Below are 24229 nucleotides of genomic sequence, written 5' to 3'. Positions count from 1 at the left end.
CTGTTCAAAGTGCCGTCAATGCGAACAAGAGGTGAGCGAGACGTGTAACCATTGGCACGCCATACCATCACGCCGGGTGATACGCCAGTATGGCGACGACGAATACACGCTTCCAATGTGAGTTCACCGCGATGTCGCCAAATACGGATGCAACCATCGTGATGCTGTAAACAGAACCTGGATTCATCCGAAAAAATGACGTTTCGCCATTCGTGCACACAGGTTCGTCGCTGAGTACACCATCGCAGGCGCTCCTCTCTGTCATGCAACGTCAAGGGTAACCGCAGCCATGGTCTCCGAGCTGATAGTCTATGCTGCTGCAAACGTTGTCGAACTGTTCGTGCAGATGGTTGTTGTCTTTCAAACGTCCCCATCTGTTGACTCAGGGATCGAGACGTGGCTGCACGATCCGTTACAGCTATGCTGATAAAATGCCTGTCATCTCGACTGCTAGTGATACGAGGCCGTTGGGATCCAGCACGGCGTTCCCTATTACCCTCCTTAACCAACCAATTCCATATTCTGCTAACAGTCATTGGATCTCGACCAACGCGAGCAGTAATGTCGCGATACGATAAACCGCAATCGCGATAGGCTACAATCCGACCTTTATCAACGTCGGAAACGTGTCTCCTCCTTACACGAGTCATCACAACAACGTTTCACCAGGCAACGCCGGTCAACTGCTGTTTGTGTATGAGAAATCGGTTGGAAACTTTCCTCATGTCAGCACGTTGTAGGTGTCGGCACCGGAGCCAACATTGTGTGAATGCTCTGAAAAGCTAATTATTAGCATATCACAGCATCTACTTCCGGTCGGTTAAATTTGACGTCTGTAGCACGTCATATTCATGGTGTAGCGTTTTTAATGGCCACTAGTGTAGTAGAGAATCCACATCAAACAAATGAACGCACACAACTGGTATGAGACTGCGCACTCTATATCAAGATTTTCACCTCAAATTAATGCCGACCTTCTTCAGGAAGCCCCAGAGGAACGCCAAAACATAGATACCTCCAAACCTGACGTCGCCTATATTTCAATTTGAACGTACAGTGTCTTTCAAAAATGTACTTTGAAATTATGCTTCTGGTCACTACCTCCGTGAAATTAAGGCTAAACGCTTACCAAATTAAATAAAATATAAAAACTGTAAAATGTAACACAGACAATCTAACTATAACAAAACAATCAATGTAATAATATCAAGACAGAATCAAAGTAGCTGGAAACCTTAGCTGGCCACAGTTATCCAAAAATTTACTAATGCTGCACACAAAACATTTTGGGGCTACAAAATTAAACATAAAATATGGTATAATGAAGTGTGTCAAGAAGCTTGAACTTTAACTGATTGGTTTGATGCGACCCGGCACGAATTCTTCCCTGTGCCGATCTCTTCATCTCACAGTAGCACGTGCAACGTAGTCCTCTAGTTTTTGCTGGATGTATTCGAGTCTCTGCCTTCGTCTACAGTTTTGCCCTCTACAGCTCCCTCTAGACCACGGAAGTCATTGCCTGATGTCTCTACATATGTCCTATCATCATTTCCCTTTTCGTTGTCGGTGTTTTCTACATATTCCTTTCCTTTCCAATTCTACGCAGGACCTCCTCATTCTTTCTCTTATCAGTCCATCTAATTTCCAATATTCGTCTGTAGTATCAAATCTCAAATACTTCGTTTCTCTTCTGTTGCAGTTTTCACACAGTCCATGTTTCTGTATCACACAGTCCTGCACTCCAAACGTAAATTCTCAGAAATTTATTCCTCAAATTAAGGCCTATCTTTGATACTAGTAGACCTTTCTTGGCATGGAAAGCCTTTTTTGCTAGTCTGCTTTTGATGACCTCCTTGATCCATCCGTCATTGATTATTTTGCTGCCTGAGTGCAGAATTTCTTAACTTCATCCACTACATGATCGTCAATCCCGATGTTAAGTTCTTCACTGTTCTCATTTCTGATGCTTCTCACAACCGTCATTTCTTCGATTTACTCTTAATTCGTATTCTCTCGTCATTAGAGCGTTCATTCCATTTAGTAGATCGTGTAATTCCTCTTCCTTTTCACCCAGGATAGGAATGTCTTTAGCAAATCATACATTGAAACCTTTCACCTTGAATTTTATTCATACTCTCGAAATTTTCTTTTATTTCCATCATTGCTTCTTCGATGTTTAGATTCAACAGTAGAGACCAAATTCCTGTTCTGCATCCTTTTTAATCCCAGCACTTCGTTCTTGGTCGTCCATTTTTATTACTCCCTCTTGGCTCTTGTACTTATTGTATATTACGTGTCTCCCCCTATAGCTTACGCCTATTTTCCTCAGAATTTCAAAATCTTACACTATTTTACATTGTCGAACGCTTTTTTCAAGTCGACAGATCCTTTGGACATGTTTTGATTTATCTTCAGTCTTGCTTCCATTATCAACCGCAACGTCAGAGTTGCCTATGCCGTGCCTTTACCTTCCCTAAAGCCAAACTGGTCGCCATCTAACACATCCTCAATTTTATTTCCCGTCGGTCTGTATATTATCCTTGTCAGCAACTTGGATGCATGAGATGTTAAGGTGTTTGTGTGGTAACGCACGATCTTGTCAACTCTTGCAGTCTTCAGAATTTTGTGGATAACATTTTTTCGAGAGTCAGGTGGTATGCCGCCAGACTCATACATTGTACACATCAACGTGAATAGTAGTTTTGTTGCCACTTCCGCCTATGATTTTACAAATACTAATGGAATTCTTATTTGGTCTTAAGTCCTCCATTGCTCTTTAGAATTCTGATTCTAATACTGGAGCCCTTGTTTCTTCTAACACGACTCCTGTTCCTTCTTCTATCACATCGGACAAATCTTTCCCGCCGACCTCTCCTCTGCATTTAATAATGGGATTCCCCTAGTGCTCTTAATGTTACTAACCCTGCCTTTAACTTCACCGAAGCTTGTTTTGAGTTTCCTATATGGTGATTCAGTCCTTCCGGCAATCATATCTATACTTCAGGAAAGTTTGACCTCTGCTGTTACACAAATTGATATTTTTTGAGAAATAAGCTTCACGACCAGCTACAGAATTTCTGCAGAGGTGTCGAAGTTTTTTTTACAAACATTAAAAATGCACTGAAATTTCAGAAAACTGATATTGGCCAAACTGAAAAGATTAGAAGTTTAATTATCTTGGAGATAGTCCGAGGGGTGGTTTGGAAAAGAAAACTGCTGTCGAGTAAAGGAGGCATAAAGTGGAAAGGGAATATTTTATAACCAAAGACTCTTACAACTAAAGTATGTGTCTAAAAATGCTGAAAATGGCGTTGAAATACGGTACTGAATCAAGTATATATGTATGCAAATGATTGTCTAGCCTTAAATTATAATTTGGATAAATTATAAATACTAGAAATGTGAATCATTAGGAAAATATTAGACCGATGACAAATTATGAAAGGTTGGAAATTATATAGTAATGATGAACTTTATCGAAACATAGAAGACATATCAGAGGTAATGAGAAACAGAATACTGGTACTGTTTGGATTTTATACTGAGTGCAAGACAGCAGATCAGCAAAAAAATTTACAAATATTAGTGGAATAAGGAGTCTACAAGAGGAATTAGAAAGAAAATATATATGTAAGTGTTTAAGAAACAGCTGACAGTTACGGCTCTGGAAAAGGTACTGTATAAGGAAGGGTGGAAATGTAGAAGCATATTTCTTGCAATAAAGACCAATGCGTTCGAGTCGGAGCTTGCTGGAAACGGGAATTCTAAAATACGACAGATTTGTTTGGAACATTAAATGTTAGTATCCTCTTCCTAAAATCTGCTGCTAGTGCGTGCAGTGTACGCAGTGACTGGGTGTGAGAAATGAATGAAAGGCGTAGCACCAATCTTTTACATTAATAAAGGGGAAAGTTCTTGAAAACAACACTATTTAAAAGATGGACCACATCCGAAAATTTGAACATATGACAATGAAATTTTATACCATGCTTTTCACGAAATCAGCCTACTTACAATTAAGATCCTTGGATTTTGTACATTCAACTTTTAATGGAATTTAGAAATGTTATTTTCTAAAAATGATAAATGTACTTTTTCCTCAGAAACTATTCAACATATTTCTGTAAGTTTTTCTCTGCTTAATCTCTTTACAAATAGTCAAGCTTCTATCTTGACGTTTTCTTGAATATATTCAATAGGAAGATTATAATAATTTTTACTTATAATTCTGTAACTGTAATACAAAATTCAATCAAAACTCCAAGCACTTACCCGCTTATCTCAGCTCACATTCACAATTTAAAAATTTACTCTTGAGTCGACGTTTATCGCGTTCATAGAAAGAAGTGTACAATATTTCATAAATCTAGTTTTTACGTGTTCTGAGAAAAGGTACATAAACTGTAAAAACATAATTTTCGGCAAGTGTAATTTAAAGTTCAGCCTAACGTTTCCTCTCATGTCACTTCATCAAAAGGCTTCAGATTTGCACCCAGGATCGTCTTTCTCTTCAAGGATTCTCTTATGATTTCTTGTTATCTGCTATCTTTCCTTTACCTGGTTTTCAACTGACTTTGCAACTACAGACAGGCTGTAAGTTTATTTTTCTCTAGATGGATTGAATAAAATTTCCTATCTTAGAGCCCGTTCTCTCTAATACCTCCTTCCACCTTATGTCCCCGTCATTAAACACAAGATCTGAGTCTGACAACTGTAGCAGATAAAAATGCGGGTTTAGGGCGTCGTTTCCATATGAGCGGATTTGGGATACTGGCTTGATCCGAAACATTAAAAAATATTCGCAATAACACTAAAATCCTAGTGGGCGATTCTAATGCCCTAATTGAGAAAATGTTTTTGCAGAAATGTTGGAGACTTTTCAGCCACAAACGAACAACTTCTAATCGAAAAAGTATTGTGTAAATCGTTCCAACTAAATCTAAGTGGCTCAAATGGTTCAAATGGCCCTGAGCACTATGGGACGTAACATCTAAGGTCATCAGTCCCCTAGAACTTAGAATTACTTAAACTTAACTAACTTAAGGACATCACACGCATCCATGCCCGAACTACATCTAGTCTACATATTTCAAGAGATTGTCCTGCAAACAGAAAACTGGTAAATCGCCAAAAATAGATCATGTAGCAAAAATAAAAATTAAAAAAAGGACGAAAATATTGAATGTGAAGGTTAAATGGGCTCTGAGCACTATGGAACTTAACATCTGAGGTGATCAGTCCCCTAGAGCTTAGAACTACTTAAACCTAACTAACCTAAGGACGTCACACACATCTATGCCCGAGGCAGGATTCGAGCCTGCGACAGTAGCTGTCGCACGGTTCCTCGGCAATGTGAAGGTTAAAAAGAATAAATATCAAAACACACCACTATCTCACTTGTACCAGGGTGAAGTTCATTTCTAAAAGTAACCTATACGAAGAGGAAGATATATTTTACTTGGAAAATATAAGAAAAAATAATAACACCATTTAAATCTTCGAGACAGCGACGCCCAAACGCGGTACTACATGAATCTTTGCGTGACCAAGATTACTGTGGAAATAACTTCGACAAGGACATGATTCTATTAAGTGTACGAGAATAAAACGAACGAAACGGAAGCAGGAATGACAAGACTGGTATTCGAACAAGAAGAAATATTCGTTTTTAAAAGTGAATGAAGTTCTAAGACAAACAACAGAAGTGATAAGAAACTTCAAGCACATGTAATTATGAAGATCAGCTCCACAAACTGAAAACAAAACCTGAAACTTCCATAAAGTGTTTAAATACTGCCCCACAACATACAACCGCTTAATATTTTTGAGTCAACTGAGGGTGTTCCATTTAGTTAATACCCTAAATCTTTTTTTTCGGGAAGAAAGCTAGAACAGTCCGGCAAGGAGAACTGCAAATTACTAGCTAAAAATCTCGAGATCCAAGCGCGAGACTTCCCACTTCATATTCTGATGTGAAGTTCCCGGAATCAGAGTGTCCAGATAAGAAGCAACTTCTAGCAGACTTTCAGGACATGAAAAATAACAAATTTTATGTTGGTGCAGAATTGTGGACACCGGCTGATGGAAATCTATTGCAGACACTAAACTAATAACGCAGAATATGTGGCCAAAAGAAAAAAATTATGTTTTACATTAGAAAAGGAAAGCTAACAACTACATAGGAATATCAATGATACCAATTAAATGCTAGAGCCCTACGCAGTAGGCTAAGAAAGCAGGTTGATGGCAAGATCGGGGACTATCAGGGTAGAGCGCGGAAGGAAAGTCATATGTAAAGCAGATCCTGGGTCTTAATTTAACAGTGCAAGACAGAGTACCAAGATACCTGTTTTACGTCACTGTGTTTGGGGACTACAAAACGGCATATGATTCTGTTGACAGTAAACGCATGTTTCATGTACTAGGTAAGTTTGGTGTGGATGATAATATGGGAAATATAATTCGGCAAACATAAATAAACACAAATGCTAAAGTTACTTTCTTAGTAGAGGTATCTGAAGCTTTGACAGTACGAAAAGGTGTTAGACAAGGAGATGGTCTATCCTCTGCTTCGTTCACTCGTCTTCTTGAAAAGGAAATTTCATGCTAGGAAGATGAAAGAAAGAACGGAGTAAATGACCAGATGCAGCTGGGCTATGAAAAGAAGAACCCCAGAAGACAGTTTTTGGCTGTTTGTTAAGATCTTGCAATACTCCCCGAAATCGTAGCAGTGGCACCAAGTTAAATGAACATTTTAAAAAGAATTGCCGGAAAACAGATCTTTAAACATTTAATGCAAAAACAGAATAGATAACAAATATAAAAGCAGCTCCAAGTTTCATGAATAAGGTTACAGAAAACTTCATAAGATTCAGTCGACTAAAATATCTTGGTGAGGTAATACAGAAGAACAGTCGTGACCGGGAAGCTAACAAACTCAGAGCAAAGGAGATGGGAATTGGTTATACCGCAGATGTATACGTTAAGAGATCTATCTCCTCCCAAATAAAATTTAGAATGTTGTGTTACAGCAATATACACATAATGTTTACAAGCAGGAGAATGCCTGAGTTTGACAAACAAGTAAGGCAAGAAAAATAGAAAACATGGAAAAGAAAGAGAGGTAAATCCTAAGAATAAAATTGGTGACAACAAAATACAACGGTGGGTACAGGAACAGAAGTAAGGGGGAACTGTACAAAAAACCTGAACAATTAAATGTAACAATGCGTGACGTGATTTGCGGTAATTTGGTGCGGATTAAGGCGTTGCGGAAGGAAAGTGGGCTTAAAAAATTCGATTTTTAGATTTTAGCATATCTGAAATGTCTGGTCTCTCCTGCATGAAACAGTTTTTGTTTTATATAAATACGACAATTTTTTCGTGGGACATGATGCTTTTCCTGACGCTCTATGCAATCTGGCATTTAAATGCCATTCTTTCCTTTTTCGCCATGCAGAGATAATGCACAGCATTGAAATAAATTAAATTAAACCCATATTTAGAGACCTTTGTGAAGATACGTTGTTGAAGCAATGTCTTCATGGAAAAACAGTAAGTTTAAATGAATGCGTGAATTCTGTCATTTAGAACCGGTTTCCGAAAACTGTATTTGTTCAGCTTACTGCCCTCAAATTTGCTGTTCATGATGCTATTTTATGCTGGTATAATTAGAAAACTGGATGATTTCGAATTATTGGACATAAAATCTAGTGGGACTACTGCAAAACCCATAGAGCAAATAGATAAACAGAGAATCTGCAAAGCAGATATTGCTACTTTAAAATGCGCAAAAGAAGCCAGACAGAAAAGAAGAGGGACCAAGAAAAGAAAAGAAGATCAGTATGATTCAGATGATGCTCAGTATGGTGCAGAAAAACATTAGTGGTAAGTAATTCTGAACAAAAACTACACTAGAATTGCAATATTAAAGTTTAAATGGATTTTTCTCAAAACAACACATTTTTACTTTTAGGTACCATTTTTTGATAAAGTAATCGGTTTAGAAACATGAAATTTTGTCAATCTGTACTGCAGATTGTAACGAGTTGTTATAAGTAAACTGAGAACCACCAAACAATCAGAAACTGTTTTATAATAATTAATGTACAAGAAGAGTTAAATTTTATTAGTAAAAGAGTAATTTTTTTCTTCAAAACCTTAAGGCGTATTATGTTCATTTTACTTGTAAATTGAGGCGTATATGTTTTATATATATGCAGTAAACATTTCATTGTTTTATCACTTACAGTTCTTTTGAAAAGTGTACCTATTCAAAGGATAAAATAGCATTGGCAGAATAGCAATAAAAATTGCCCTCCCTCTCCCCTTAACTCACAACATTTAGCGTTACGATTAGCTAAACAATAATTATCCTTGTCATGCTCACATTGCTACTGGGACAGCAGATTTTCCCGTAAGCTGTTTGCGTAACCCCAAAGACGTTGACTTAACTGCAAGAAATCAGATATCTGAAGGACACTGAAGAACGTGACATTACGATAAGAGATACGTTTCGAAAGACTATTTCAGATTCCCATCTCTAGAAGGAAAAAAATAAAACTGGAGCATAGTACTCAGAAGTTCAGAAACAAACCTTCTCTTAGCGAATGATTTACTCGAGTGAAGGAAGATAGGCACTTTATAGTATTGTTCTGCATTCAGGCGGTAACTTCGTTACAGATTATCACCGTGACTCTGTTTTCGTCGGCAGTGGCGTTAAAGAGTGTAGCTGACTCCTCATGAACTGTAGAATTTAGCGTTACGATTCGCTAAACAATAAATTATCCTTGTCATGCTCGCATTGCTACTGGGACAGCTGATTCTCCCGGGAGCTGTTTGCGTAACCTTATAGACTTTGAGATAACTCGCTTGCATGCCTCTCAAGTGGAGCTCCAAAGTAAACATTCTTATCGCATGGTTTCGGCTTGTCTCTTGACGGCAATATATTATCGTCTCCTCCATTGGTACTGTAATGCAGCTCGCCTACTCTGCTACACGTACAGTGTAGTGTTTGTTGGCACTGAAGATTCTCTCATTGCTCTTGTTACCTTACGAGTCGGGATGTACTGTGTATGATTTTAAGTCATCTGAAGTTGCCTCGAACGTAAAAGAAAAACCTTTCACGAGCTCTTCAGCTTACAACGCAACAGTAGAAACAGAGTAGTAAATATGAGCAGATTCCATAGTGTCCGCCCTGATGAAGCAGAGGCTGAAAAATTTGGAGATTTGTGGTAAGGTCTTGTGCGACCAAACTGCTGAGGTCATCGGTCTCCAGGCCCACACACTACTTTATCTAACTTAAACTAACTTACGCTAAGGACAACACACACACACACCCATGCCCGAAGGAGGATTCGAACACTCGACGGGGGGAGCCGCATGGACCGTGACAATGAGCCCCAGACAGCGAGGCTACCCCGCGCGGCAAGCAGAGGCTGAATGAAAGTGATTCTAAAGGGAAGTTACTAAACTGAAGGAGACATGTAAGAGAAACATAGTTAATAAACCGCTAAGTTATCAGTAACTGATAGATGCTGTTCGTTACTACTTGTTGTGATATCGATGGCTGAAGTGAATGATGGTTTTTAGACAATATTTTTAGCATTCATTGAGCACTCCTGCACTAAAGTCAGCAATGACAGGTCAGTAAATTGCCAAAAAAGTACTTTGGTTTCCTACAACATGCAAATATTTTGCAGTTTTCAGGATCAATAAACGAGCTGCACATTTAAAGCGCATTTGACGATGAGCTGGTGAGAGATGTAGCATGACTCCAATTGGGCAACGATCATAGACTAATCGATCAATCGATGGTTGATCTGTGAGAGAGGACCATAAAGCGAATCATCTGTCCCATCGGATTATGAAACATTGGAAAGGAAGTTAGTCGTGCCCTTTCAAAGGAACCATCCCGGCATTTACCTGAAGCAATTTAGGGAAATCTTCAAAACCGCGAATCAGGATGGCCGGAAGGTTTGACCGTCGTCCTCCCGAATTCAGTCCAGTATGCTAACCACTGCGCCGCCTCACTCGATGGAGACATATCTTAATTTTTTTTTATAGAGACGATATAAGTAAAATGCGAATAGTTTTTTTTTAATCTTCATACTTTGATTGGTTTGATGCGGCCCGCCAAGAATTCCTCTCCTGTGCAAATGCTTCATCTCAGCGTAGCATTTGCAACCTATGTCCTCAATTATTTGTTGGATGTACTCCAATCTCTGTCTTACTCTACAGCTTTTGTCCTCTGGTACCATGAAAAGCCGCGTGGGATTAGCCGAACGGTCTAAGGCGCTGCAGTCATGGATTGTGTGGCTGATCCCGGCGGAGGTTCGAGTCCTCTCTCGGGCATGGGTGTGTGTGTTTGTCCTAGGATAATTTAGTTAAGTAGTGTGTGATGACCTTAGCAGTTAAGTCCCATAAGATTTCACACACATTTTTTGTACCATGGAAGACATTCCCTGACGTCTTAACAGATGTCCTATCATACAGTCCCTTTTTATCAGTGTTATCCACATATTCATTTCCTCTCTGATTCTGTGCAGAACCTTCTCATTCCTTACCTTATCAGCCCACCTAATTTTCCACATTCATCTGTAACACCATATCTCAAATGCTTCGACTCTCTTCTCTTCCGGCTCTCCCACAGTCCATGCTTCACTACCATACAGTGGTGTGCTCTAGGCGTTTAATTTCATCAATTTCTTCCTCAAATTACGTGAGGCCTCGGTTTGATACTAATAGACTTCTCTTGGCGAGGAATGCCGTATTTTCCAATGCTAGTCTGCTTTTGATATTCTCTTTGCTCCGTTCATCATTGGCTATTTTGCTGCCTAGGTAGCAGAATTCTTTAACTATGTGTACTTCGTGATTATCAATCTTATTTTAAGTAACTCGCTGTTCTCATTTCTGCTACTTCTCATTACCTTCGTCGTTCTTCGATTTACTTTCGATCCATATTCTGAAAGCATTAGACTGTTCATTCAGTTCAGTAGATCATGTAATTCTCCTTCACTTTCACTCAGGATAGCAGCGTTATCAGCGAATCGTATCATTGATATAATTCACCTAGAATTTTAATTCCACTCCGGAACCTATCTTATATTTCCATCATTGCTTCTTCGATGTACAGATTGAACAATAGGGGCGAAAGACCATATCCCGTCTTGCACCGTTTTTAATGCGAGCACTTCATTCTTGGTCATCCATTCTTATTATTCCCTCTTGTCTCTTGTACATATTGTACACACATTAGAAAAAGTTTTGCTTCACTCTGGTTCCCAGAACTCCTCAAGATAGACGTTGACTGTGGATATTGTATCACAGACACAGTCCCTTTAACTCTTCAGAAATGTCACTAAACCCGCCCAAAGATGTAAACAACCATGCATGAGCTGCGCCTATTAGACAGACGGGGTCCGACAGCCGATCTTTTCAAGTCATTCCACCAGGAAGGAGGTACACGGTTCTCGTTGTCTGTAGTTCAACCATGAGTAGACGGTCAATACCGCGGTTCGGTCGCGTTTGCTTTGTTACACTGTGCCAGGGAGGGCTCTCAACGAGGGAAGTGTCCAGGCGTCTTGGAGTGAACCAAAGCGACATGAAGGAGATAAAGAGAGACAGGAACTGTCGATGACATGCCTCGCTCACGCCGCCAACGGGCTACCACTACAGTGGATGGCAGCCACCTACGGATTATGGCTCGGAGTAACCCTGACAGCAGTGCCACCATGTTGGATAATGCTTTTCGTGCAGCAACAGCACGTAGTGTTATGACTCAAACTGTGCACAATAGGCTGCATGATGCCCAACTTCACTGCCTACGCCCACGGCGAGGTACACATTTCGAACCACGACACCATGCAGCGCGATAATGTTGGGCCCAACAACATGCCGAATGGACCGCTCAGGATTGGCATCACGTTCTCTTCACCGATAAGCATGTGCGCGTATGCCTTCAATCAGACAATCATCGGATTCGTGTTTGAAGGCAATCCGGTCAGGCTTAACGCCTTAGACACACTGTCCAGTGAGTGTCCCTGATGCTTTGGGGTGACATTATGTGGGGCCGACGTACGCCGCTGGTGGTCATGGAAGGCGCCGTAAGGGCTATACGATACGTGAATGCCATCCTTCGACCGATAGTGCAACCATATCGGCAGCATATTGGCGAAGCATTCGTCTTCGTGGCCGACAATTTACACCCCCATAGTTACATCTTGTGAACGTTCAGGATAACGACATCGCTCGACTAGAGTGGCCAGCATGTTCTCCAGACATGAACCCTATCGAACATGGCTGGGATAGGCTGAATAGGGCTGTTTGTGGAAGACTTGACCACCAACCACCCTGTGGGATCTACGCCGAATCGCCGTTGAGGAGTGGGGCAATCTGGACCAACAGTGCCTTGATGAACTTGTTCATAGGCTGCGACGACGAATACAGGCAATTATCAATGCAAGAGGACGTGCTACTGGGTATTAGAGGTACCGGTGTGTACAGCAGTCTGGACCACCACCTCCGAATGTGTCGCTGCATGGTGGTACAACAAGCAATGTGTGGTTTCCATTAACAATAAAAAGGGCGGAAATGACGTTTACGTTCATATTTATTTCAGTTTTCTGTACGTGTTCCGGAACTCTGGGAACCGAGGTGTGTTCAAAAAAATGTTCAAATGTGTGTGAAATGTTATGGGACTTAACTGCTATGGTCATCAGTCCCTAAGCTTACATACTACTTAACCTAAATTATCCTAAGGACAAACACACACTCACCCATGCCCGAGGGAGAACTCGAACCTCCGCCGGGTTTTTATGTGTGTATATTACCCGTCTCTCCCTGTAGCTTACCCCTGATTTTCCCTGAATTTCGAACATCTTGTCCCATTTTACATTTTCTATGGCGAAAAATCCTATGAACGTATCTTGATTTTTGTTTAGTCTTGCATCCACTACCAGCACGATGGTCAGAATTGCATCTCTGGTGCCTTTACCTTTTCTAAAGCCAAACTGATCGTCATCTAGCACATCTTCAATTTTCTTTCCCTTCTTCTGTACATTATTCTTGTCAGCAACTTGGATGCATGAGCTGTTAAACTGTTTGCGCGATATTTCTCACACTTGTCAGCTCTTGTAGTCTTCGGAATTGTGTGGATAGTATTTTTACGAAAGTCAGATGGTATGACGCCACACTCACAAATACTACACATAACGTGAATAGTCGTTTGTCGGCACTTCCTCAATGATTTTAGATATTCTGATGGAATGTTATCTATCCCTTGGTACTTATTTGATCTTTAATCCTCCAAAGCTCTCTTAAATTCTAAATCCAGTACTTGGTCCACTCTCTCTTCTAAATCGACTTATGTTTCTCCTTCTGTCACATGAGACCGATATTCCCCTTCCCTGTAGTCTTTCCACCTATCCTCATCCACTCCCTAGCGTCTTGTACTTTTGTGTTCCTGAATTTCCCTTGAATTTTTTTTAAATTCCTTCTTTTAGCGATAAACTGAAGTTTTTCTTCTGTTACCAATGATTTCTTCACAGTTACCTTGTTTGTACCCATGTTTTTCTTTCAAGCTTCTGTGATTACTCTTTTTAGTGACGTATATTCCTCTTCATTTATCCTATCAACTATGCTATTCCTTATTGCTGTGTCTATAACCTCAGAGAACATCAAGTGTATCTCGTCACCCCTTAGTACTCATACAAACCGCTTCTTCGCCTGTTGATTCTTCGTGACGAATCCCTTGATGTCCAACCTACTCTTCTAGAGTACTACTTTGTGATCTGAGTCTGTATCTGATCCTGGGTACGCCTTGAAATCCGGTATCTGATTTTGGAATCTCTGTCTGACCGTGATGCAGTCTAACTTGTATCTTCACGTATCACTCGTTTTTTTTCCAAGTTAACCTCCTCCTCTAACGATTCTTCAACAGAATATTCACTATTTCTTGATGAAATTTATTACAGAACTCAATTAGTCATTGTACTCTCTCATTACTTGCTCCAAGTCTTTCCTGTAACCTTTTCTTCTGCTCCTTCTCCTACAACTGCATTTCAATTCCCCATGACTATTAGATTTTCATCTCCCTTTATTTAATGTATTATCCTTTTAACATCCCCATATACTTTCTCTATCTCTTCATCTTCAGCTTGCGACGTCGGCATGTATACCTGAACTATCATTGTCGGTATTGCATTGCTATCGATTCTGAAAAGAATAGCCCCATCACTGAACCGTTCATTGTAACACACACTCTTTGCCATACCTCTCTATTCATAACAAATCCTACTACCTTTACACCATTTTCTGCTGCTTTTGATATTACCCTACACTCCTCCGACCAGAAATCCTTGTCTTCTTTCCATTTCACTTAACTTATCACTACTATATCTTGATTGAGCCTTTGCATTTCCCTTTTCAGAGTTTCTAGTTTCCCTACCTCGTTCAAGCTTCTGACATTCCAAGCTCCGACTCGTAGAACGTTATCTTTCCGTTGAATGTTCAATCTATTTCTCATGGTAACCTCCCATTTGGCAGTCTCCTCCCGGAAACCCGAATGGTGGACTGTTCCCAAATCTTTTGTGAACGCAAAGATCATCATGGCACTTTTTCAGTTACAGTCCACATTTCCTGTAGATATACGTTTTGTGTGTTTAATGCAGTGGTTTCCATTTCCTTCTGCATCCTCGTGCTGTTGATCATTGCTGATTCCTCCTGGTTTAGGTGTGGCTTTGTACCCACAGGACAAGAGAGTGCCCTGAAACACAGTCCGCTACTCCGCCCTCTTCGACAAGGCCGTTGGCACAATGAATGGGATTGCTATTGCCGAAAGTCTTCGGCCACCAGTGCCAATTATTAACCAACATTTAAAAACAGGCGGGATTCGAACCCAGGTGCAAGAGGTTTTGAGTAATAATCACAGACGCTACCGCGAGATCATAGGTGGTACTGGAAAGAAAGTCATTTGCATAAATGCATAAAATTTTCCTTGAAATCTTCTGTCAGTAATTATAGGATGCAACAAAATTGTGCCTATAGTGCAAATTACTGTTCCATGCGATTTTTATCCGAATATTCCGAATTTATTATCTCGTCTCTTTGCCAAATTAACTACTTAGACGGAGCCCATTGCTAGTTTCAAATTTTCGACAACTTTGCTAAACTAAGACTGTATCCACAACCGCTTTCCACGTTTCAGTGTTATCCCTTTTCAACTAAAATATTGAAGATAAAAGAGTTTACTGCATCGTAATATGACAGTACGTACATCCTTCTAAGTTAGCGGTTTGTGAACTATTTAAATACTGTTTGTGACTGTATGATGGTTTGTTGTTGGTTATCTCAGACAGTATAAGGTTTTCTTACCTTTATCCAACAGATTGATCAGATATAAAATATTTGACAAATAGCAGATTCTTTCCTTGCATCTATATTAACATTAATTTTAAAACTATTCCAGTAGCGGTAAAATATATGACAATACTAGAAGTTAGTGCGATTGAGAGAAATGCCATATGTCATCCGCAAATAGCTTATCCGCATCCGTAAAGTAATGTGAACTCGATTAATCAATTCTGCCCTCTGGATCTGTGAAGATAGGCTTCTTCTTGGCTTGAGTTTTCGTTTGATGGATTTGGACCTCCTAATTAACTTTCCATCTGTTATGTACCTCCCCCACCCTCAAGAACCATGGACTATATATGCGGAACCTTGCGTGCCTTAACGACGTAGGTATCCGTACCATAGTGGCAAGTACAGCAGAGGAATAAGACTAACTCGTCGTTCCTGAAGAGGGCTAATAGCCTTTTGAGTAGATTCAGAGCCAACATCTGAATTATTGACTCATTTGACTTTGTAATGTTAGTCAACATGGCGTTGCTACCTTGATGCTACGAACGGCTGAAGGCAAGGGGAAACTACAGCCGTTATTTGTCCCAAGGTACGCGTCTCTACTGTTTGGCTTTATGATGGATGATTAGAACTCGATATTAGCGAAAGGAAGGAAAGAAAAATTAGTAGAGCACGAACTGCGGTAAAGGCATAAAAGAGGAAGCCACCTGGTATACTTTTACACGTAATATAATTTAATAATAGCTAAAACTTAGTTTAATGATCAGGAAAGAACGTTTTGAGCATGGAAGAGACCTGGGATCACAGGAAGGTTTCAAAGTAAGTATATAACGATAAGACAGAGATTTCTACGTCAGATTTTAAGCAGTACGACGTGTGCGCACATGTACATTTTGACTATAATGTATTGTTTATGAACTACAGACCATAACTGAAGAAACTGTAAAACCTTGGGAAAACGAGGGGATGGAATCTGGATAAACTGAAAGAGCGAATTTTTGCTGACAGTTTTAGAGAAAGCCTTAGGCGACATCGGGCCGAAACAGGGGAAAGAAACAAAACAGATGTCGAATGGGTCAATTTGAGAAATGAAGAAGTGAAGGCGGCAGAGGATCACTTAGCTAAAAAATAGTAAATGAAGCAGTCGAAAGTTATACTGATTTTAAAAAAATGAAATTAACGGGTAATGCCAAACAGCAAAGCATAAAAGGCCAGTGGACGAATGCAAGGCTGTAGAAACATGCATGACTAGATACGTGCCACTTACAGGAAAATTAAAGAGGTATTTGGAGCTAAGAGAAGCAGCTGTATTGACACCAAGGATCAGATGCCACTGCATAGAAAGGGAGGGAAACCTGATCAGTGGAACGATTATGTAAAGGGCGACAGTCTTTGAGGACAATATAACAGAAAGAGATTGTGGTTGAAGTAGGGTATGATACCGCGAGAAGAACTTGACAAAGCACCGGGGGACTTAAGTCAAAACAAAACTCCTGGCGAAGAAGACACCGGCTCAGAATTACTGAGCTCCTTGCGAGAAGACAGAGGAAATACCTTCAGATATTAAGAATAGTGTAAAACTCCAATTCGAAAGAAGGTGTAGATACTGCGTACCATCAGTGTAATAAGTCATTGTTGCAAAATATTTGACGCATATTATTTACAGAAGAATGGAAAAACTGTTAGAAGTCTACCTCGGGGATGGTCAATTTGGATTCCGGAGAAACATAGCAACAAATGAAGTATCCATTACATAATTACGTAATCAGACGTGTAGGTTTGATAAAACAGGCGAAATGCCATCAGTCTTCAAGAATAATGTATTAATTCTAACTCCAAAAAAGACAATGGTAACGGGTGTGGACACTATCGAACCATCTGTGTAATACGTTGCTGTAGCGAAATACTGACACAAATTATTTACAAAACAATGGTAAAACTGGTAGAAGCCGACGTCGGAGAAAAGTAGGAACACATAAAGTAATATTGACCATACGTCTTATCTTAGAAGATTGGTCAATGAAAGACAAACCTGCGTTTGCAGCAGTTGTAGACACTAAGAAAGCCTTGGCAATGTCTACTGGAGTACACTCTTTGGACTTTCGAAAGTAACAGGGACAAAATACAGGCAAGGATAGGCTATTTACTATTTGTTCAAAAAGAAGACTACAGTAATAAAAGATCATGAAATGGAAGCAGTAATGGAGGAGGGGCTGAATGAGGTATCAACTCTATACCTGATGTTATACGTTCTGCACACTGAGCAAACACTGTAGGCGTCTGTGCAGTTACCTACAGTTGAAGGCCGATTAACAAGTCTGAGCCTCCGTTCAAGACCGCACCACTGCTCCACAAATACAGCATTAAGAGCTCTTCAGTGTAACAGGGTGAACTTGATGGCTGACTTGATGCCACAACCATGGTCCCGAACATTACTGGCAGTGTCAAGTTTATAGCTATGTGTGGGGACATTACTGATAAATAAGCTGTGTTTTCATAGATCAGCATTTGTTTTCGAAACAGGTGATCGAAATCTCACATGAAAATCAAACAACACGTTTATAAATTGTTGGATATTTACATTTTGTTGTGTTTAACACTAACTTACTCTCAAATAAGGATTGGGGTCTGCACCAAATGCGTTAAAAGACTTCACTCTCTCCATCAGTTTAAGTGACAAGTTGTTACAAAATGAAGTATGAAAACGTATGTAATTAGGGCCTACATTACTGCCTTTCTTGTTGCACATTAGAATTAACCCAAAAGTCATTTTCTGTTTCATATGAAATCGGTTTGAACGTACAGAGTGATACAAAATCGGTTAACATTGAAAAATCAGTATTTCAGGGAATAATATACGTAGAGCGGTAGAATTGACACACATGCTTGCAATCTGGGTTTTTACTGAAACAAAAATCTCATATGACATAAAAGCAGTAATTAGTATAACAGTTGCATTTGAAACGTAGGGAGTATTAAGATATTAGAGAGAATGGGCTTCAAGTATGTAATTTCACTCAAGACGTCTCGAGAGAAATAGATTTACAGCACCACCCTGCAACTGAAAAGTCAGTTGAAGATCTGGTAAAGGAACGATGGCAGAAAGTAAGAAACTAGAAGTCTTGAAGGAAAAGAGGACCCTGAGTAGGTGACATAAGAAAAAACTTTACATTCGATTTTAAAAAGCATTACCTGGAATTTTTTAAAAAGTTTATGGGCCTTTTTATTGGCATCTATTAAGGCTAGAACTATGAAATTTTGTACACGTTTTTCTACAAACCCCTATAAACTTCCGTTCAAGAGTAAGTATTTAAATTATGTCTATAAGTTGAAATATGTACCAATGTGCTTGAAATTTTGCATGAATTTTTATTATACATGTAGAATAATAAATAAATACGTTATTAATATTCTGCTATTCAATGAATTCGAAAAACGTCATGAAGGAAGCTTACTGTATGCAAAGAGATGAAACGTTACGTTTTTCGTTCTTCTGCTACGTTTCATATCATAACGTTTATCGTGAATATAATCTGTGGAAGAAGTGAGTAACTAACTGGCTAGCTTCAGTTCCTGCAAAAGATTTTGAAAATGATACTGCAAAGAAAGTCCTACGAATTTAAGACGTCGAATACACTTTCAGTTTGACCACCCTCCGACAGTAAAATTTCGCGCTTACGTGATTTCCATTAAGAAATTGCATGTTTGCTATATTTTAGAATTAATATGTTCTCTGAAAGCCACGTGTTAGTGTTATTGACTATTCGTTTGTATTAAGTCCCACGTATTTCACAATAACATTAGAGTCTTTGGCAAAGAGAAGAATTTTGGTTTGATCTGTCGTGCTTAGTGGAAATTAACTGACGTACATCAATAGAAGCACTGATTCCAGAGTAGATTCCCGAGGCACCTTTCACTTTACATGGCCCCAATCAGAATAACACCATTTCCCTATTTGTTGACACTGAAGGCAACTTTTGTGATTCCTACTTTCCAGAGATGAACTAAAGCGTTAGTGCGCTTTTCCCCTAATCTCATACTATTCCCGTTTACGCGGAAGTATTACAGGATCCAAATAATAAAATACTTTCGTTATATTAAAGAAAATACTGGCCTTAACAAATTGTTCAGTCGTAATAATGCCTTACACACACACAAACACACACACACACACACTACACACACACACAAACATACATACACACACGCACACACACACACACACACACACACACACACACACACACACACACACACAAAATAAATTGCTTGTCTTCAGCTTCACTGAATATACACTCCTGGAAATTGAAATAAGAACACCGTGAATTCATTGTCCCAGGAAGGGGAAACTTTGTTGACACATTCCTGGGGTCAGATACATCACATGATCACACTGACAGAACCACAGGCACATAGACACAGGCAACAGAGCATGCACAATGTCGGCACTAGTACAGTGTATATCCACCTTTCGCAGCAATGCAGGCTGCTATTCTCCCATGGAGACGATCGTAGAGATGCTGGATGTAGTCCTGTGGAACGGCTTGCCATGCCATTTCCACCTGGCGCCTCAGTTGGACCAGCGTTCGTGCTGGACGTGCAGACCGCGTGAGACGACGCTTCATCCAGTCCCAAACATGCTCAATGGGGGACAGATCCGGAGATCTTGCTGGCCAGGGTAGTTGACTTACACCTTCTAGAGCACGTTGGGTGGCACGGGATACATGCGGACGTGTATTGTCCTGTTGGAACAGCAAGTTCCCTTGCCGGTCTAGGAATGGTAGAACGATGGGTTCGATGACGGTTTGGATGTACCGTGCACTATTCAGTGTCCCCTCGACGATCACCAGTGGTGTACGGCCAGTGTAGGAGATCGCTCCCCACACCATGATGCCGGGTGTTGGCCCTGTGTGCCTCGGTCGTATGCAGTCCTGATTGTGGCGCTCACCTGCACGGCGCCAAACACGCATACGACCATCATTGCCACCAAGGCAGAAGCGACTCTCATCGCTGAAGACGACACGTCTCCATTCGTCCCTCCATTCACGCCTGTCGCGACACCACTGGAGGCGGGCTGCACGATGTTGGGGCGTGAGCGGAAGACGGCCTAACGGTGTGCGGGACCGTAGCCCAGCTTCATGGAGACGGTTGCGAATGGTCCTCGCCGATACCCCAGGAGCAACAGTGTCCCTAATTTGCTGGGAAGCGGCGGTGCGGTCCCCTACGGCACTGCGTAGGATCCTACGGTCTTGGCGTGCATCCGTGCGTCGCTGCGGTCCGGTCCCAGGTCGATGGACACGTGCACCTTCCGCCGACCACTGGCGACAACATCGATGTACTGTGGAGACCTCACGCCCCGCGTGTTGAGCAATTCGGCGGTACGTCCACCCGGCCTCCCGCATGCCCACTATACGCCCTCGCTCAAAGTCCGTCAACTGCACATACGGGTCACGTCCACGCTGTCGCGGCATGCTACCAGTGTTAAAGGCTGCGATGGAGCTCCGTATGCCACGGCAAACTGGCTGACACTGACGGCGGCGGTGCACAAATGCTGTGCAGCTAGCGCCATTCGACGGCCAACACCGCGGTTCCTGGTGTGTCCGCTGTGCCGTGCGTGTGATCATTGCTTGTACAGCCCTCTCGCAGTGTCCGGAGCAAGTATGGTGGGTCTGTCACACTGGTGTCAATGTGTTCTTTTTTCCATTTCCAGGAGTGTATATCACATCTATCGATTTCTGTCACTTTTGGATAATTACTTCATGGTTCGTAATTTTTCATGTCTGAGAATGTATTTTCTCCTGGAGGAATTTAGCGCCTTTACATCTTGGAAGTTGGATTGAGGCGTAATGTTAACATCAGTAGCACTGTGTGCTAATGACCGAGTCTTTCTTGACTTGGACGACTATTTGCGTTCACAACTAGCTGGTCTGGCGAATGAATTTCCCACAGGTTAAGTTACGCTTTGCATCGGCTGTCCATCGATGTCTCTAATGAAGAATCCTATAAAATCTCACACGATGTATGCTTTCACTGTCAGTAGTTTCTTCCTTGGGGACATTTGGAAATTTAGATAACCAGCATTTGAGGCTGACTGCAGTACAATTTTACTGCCGCCAACTTACATTTCGCGGAAAGACCACAAAAGATAAGATAAGAGAGATTTGGCCTCCTACAGAGGTATATAGGCAGTCATTTTTCCCTCGTTCTGTTTGGGAGTGGAAGAGGTAGAAGATATCCTAGTTGTGGTACGAGGTACCCTCCGCCACGCACCGTATGGTGGATTGCGGAGTATGTATGTAGATGTTGATGTAGATGGTATATGGGCATTAGACCGTAGTCAAGAGCACATTTCTGTACCTCACGCTGGAGACATAATCAGGTGTTATAACGACTCTGAAGGTAATAACAGTCTCAAACAAGCTCAGCAGGCAAAACGTTTTAACATTGTAACTGCTTTTTGAGGCGCTATATCCTTTGACAGTCTCTACAGCAGTGGAAGACGAAACGTGAAGCGGAGAAACTAGCCTTAAATCAGGGCCTATTTCCCATAAACAGCCATCACCAAGGACCTATGACCTAAGACTGTGAAGTATCGTGTTGGCTGGCTGTAAGCGATTTGTCGATCGCTACAGCTCTTCCTTACCTCTGCAGAGCTATTTCTTGGAAAATACGATCGGTCACGCGATATTTAGTTGCGTGCACTACACCCAGTGTCTCTAAGAGACGTGCCTTTCGCCCCGTCTTGCGTAGCGTCTATAACATGCCAGCGTTGGGTGAAGACTGATAATAAGTACGCTTCCCTGATTCTGTGAAAAAGAATTAACTACAATGGAAACTTAGTCCTGGAAGAATACGATGAAACTGGAATTCGCCAAATTTACCGTCAGTCCAGTGAAAGGCAAGCTGACAAATGGGCTCGTCTTTAACGTCCCCATGGAAGCGAAGTAATTAAATACAAATTGCAAACATACGGATATCTCAGGGCGATTCCGAACGAAATCTGGCTAGACCTCTATCCGTTCCACATCCTAAATGACTGCGTATCAGATCAGACGATAGTTTCAAGACAGTCGAATAATTTAGCAGTGAACACATGGCGTGTCGTGGGGCGATGACTCTGTTTTTAAAATAATTGAAAAGCCACGATCGCTTCAACATCGTTTACTAGATTACCGGTTTCAGCACTCTGAAGGTGTCATCATCAGACCTGAAACGTGGATTAACATTTATAAAACCATATGGACATCATGGCATGTGAGGCAGATCATCTGATAAAATCATTGTCACAACCAATAAAACATAAGAAAAAACTGCTCTCATAAAATATGAAACTGAGGTCACGAGGTAAAACAACCACTGCTCGCCTAGCACCGGTCGGCATCGTCGGTGTCAGGCGAGCAGTGGTAGTTTTATCTGGTGACTTCAGTTTCATATTTTATGGAAAGAACGACCATGAGAGCAGTTTTTTATTTTATTTATAATAAAAAATCACTTTCTAAATTCAGTAAACTTAAACATTACAGCACCGTATTCAAACCTGAATGTCTTTGTGGAGCCGAAACTTCAATTTTAAGTAGGAAGAGGGATACTGAAGAATTCAAAAGAAGTAAAGAAAGAATATAAGGAAAATATTAGGCCCAAAATTAGTGATGAAGAAACTTATAGGTTGATAAGTAATAAAGAAATAGGTTCTTCCAGTAGCCGTAGTTGTGCGTAGGCAACGGCTAACTAGAGTACCAGTACAGCAGGGGTACCAACACGCAGACTGCGTCAACAAGACTAACTAGAACAGGAATGACAATAACAACAACCAGTTGATAGATGAAAGCTACGAAGAGCAGTAAGAAAGAAACAATTTCTCCACCATATACGTGGTCTGTCCAATGTCTAATGAAGAATTCGGAATATTGGTCGCCACGAAGTTACCCTATACCCCTTACTCAGAACAACATTGTGGCATGAAGTTATGACACGGAAAGTAGAGCTAAATTCATTTGTCCCAAAAATGGGTTGACTTATTATTTATTTTTGATATGCAATTATATGATTACGAACTGATACGTTTTTATGTGTTTCGTTTTATCCATAGGCAGAAAAAAGTTTGTAACAAAGTTTGTCGACATGATGAGACTTAGTTTCCTAATTTTCTCAAAATCAACATAACCAAACACATTTCATCATTGAAAAAAAAAGTGAGGATGGAATAAAATTAAACTTCATTAAGGGAGAGAATTAAACGAAATATGTACACACTTATTTATGCATTTGTTTAGTGGAAAAGTATAAGAAAGAGGTAATATCACATTTAACATGGTACCATAATAAACACTTGTGTTTTTCCTTAAACCATTCATACAAGTTAATACGGCCTGTTTCTTAGAATTTTTATTCATACAGTTGTTTCTGCAGGTATGTTTCCTTACACGAAGTTACCCCTATGGAAATTACGATTGCCATTTCCAGTAGCTGATGAAAATTTTGTTCCAAATCTAATTTTTAAATAGAAAGGTCTACAGGTATAACTTATTTCTATGAAATTACCTTTACTCTTCAGCTCTTCAGAGTTGTTGGTATAGCAGATAGATCCCAACAAATAATCGAAAACATTTTTCCATCTGCAGACAAAATGACCATACGACTAACTCAGGTGCATTGCACGTACTTGTGGCCACAATCACTGCTGGTGGCACTGCTGTAGCGAAGCAGCCTACTCACGCCTTATAAACTTCACATCAGTCTTTCCATTGTGTGCCAGCCAGTCCGCTGTAACTAGCTCTGACGTCATAATTGTTGCACAATACTTTAAAAATCAAGCAAATAACCTGAAACGGTTCTAGCATGTTGGGAGTAATACTAAATTAATATGTGTTGA

Source organism: Schistocerca serialis, chromosome 9 (genome assembly GCF_023864345.2).
Source record: "Schistocerca serialis cubense isolate TAMUIC-IGC-003099 chromosome 9, iqSchSeri2.2, whole genome shotgun sequence".
In the NCBI taxonomy this organism is placed as follows: Eukaryota; Metazoa; Arthropoda; class Insecta; order Orthoptera; family Acrididae; genus Schistocerca; species Schistocerca serialis.
Note: the sequence above shows the minus strand (reverse complement) of the source record.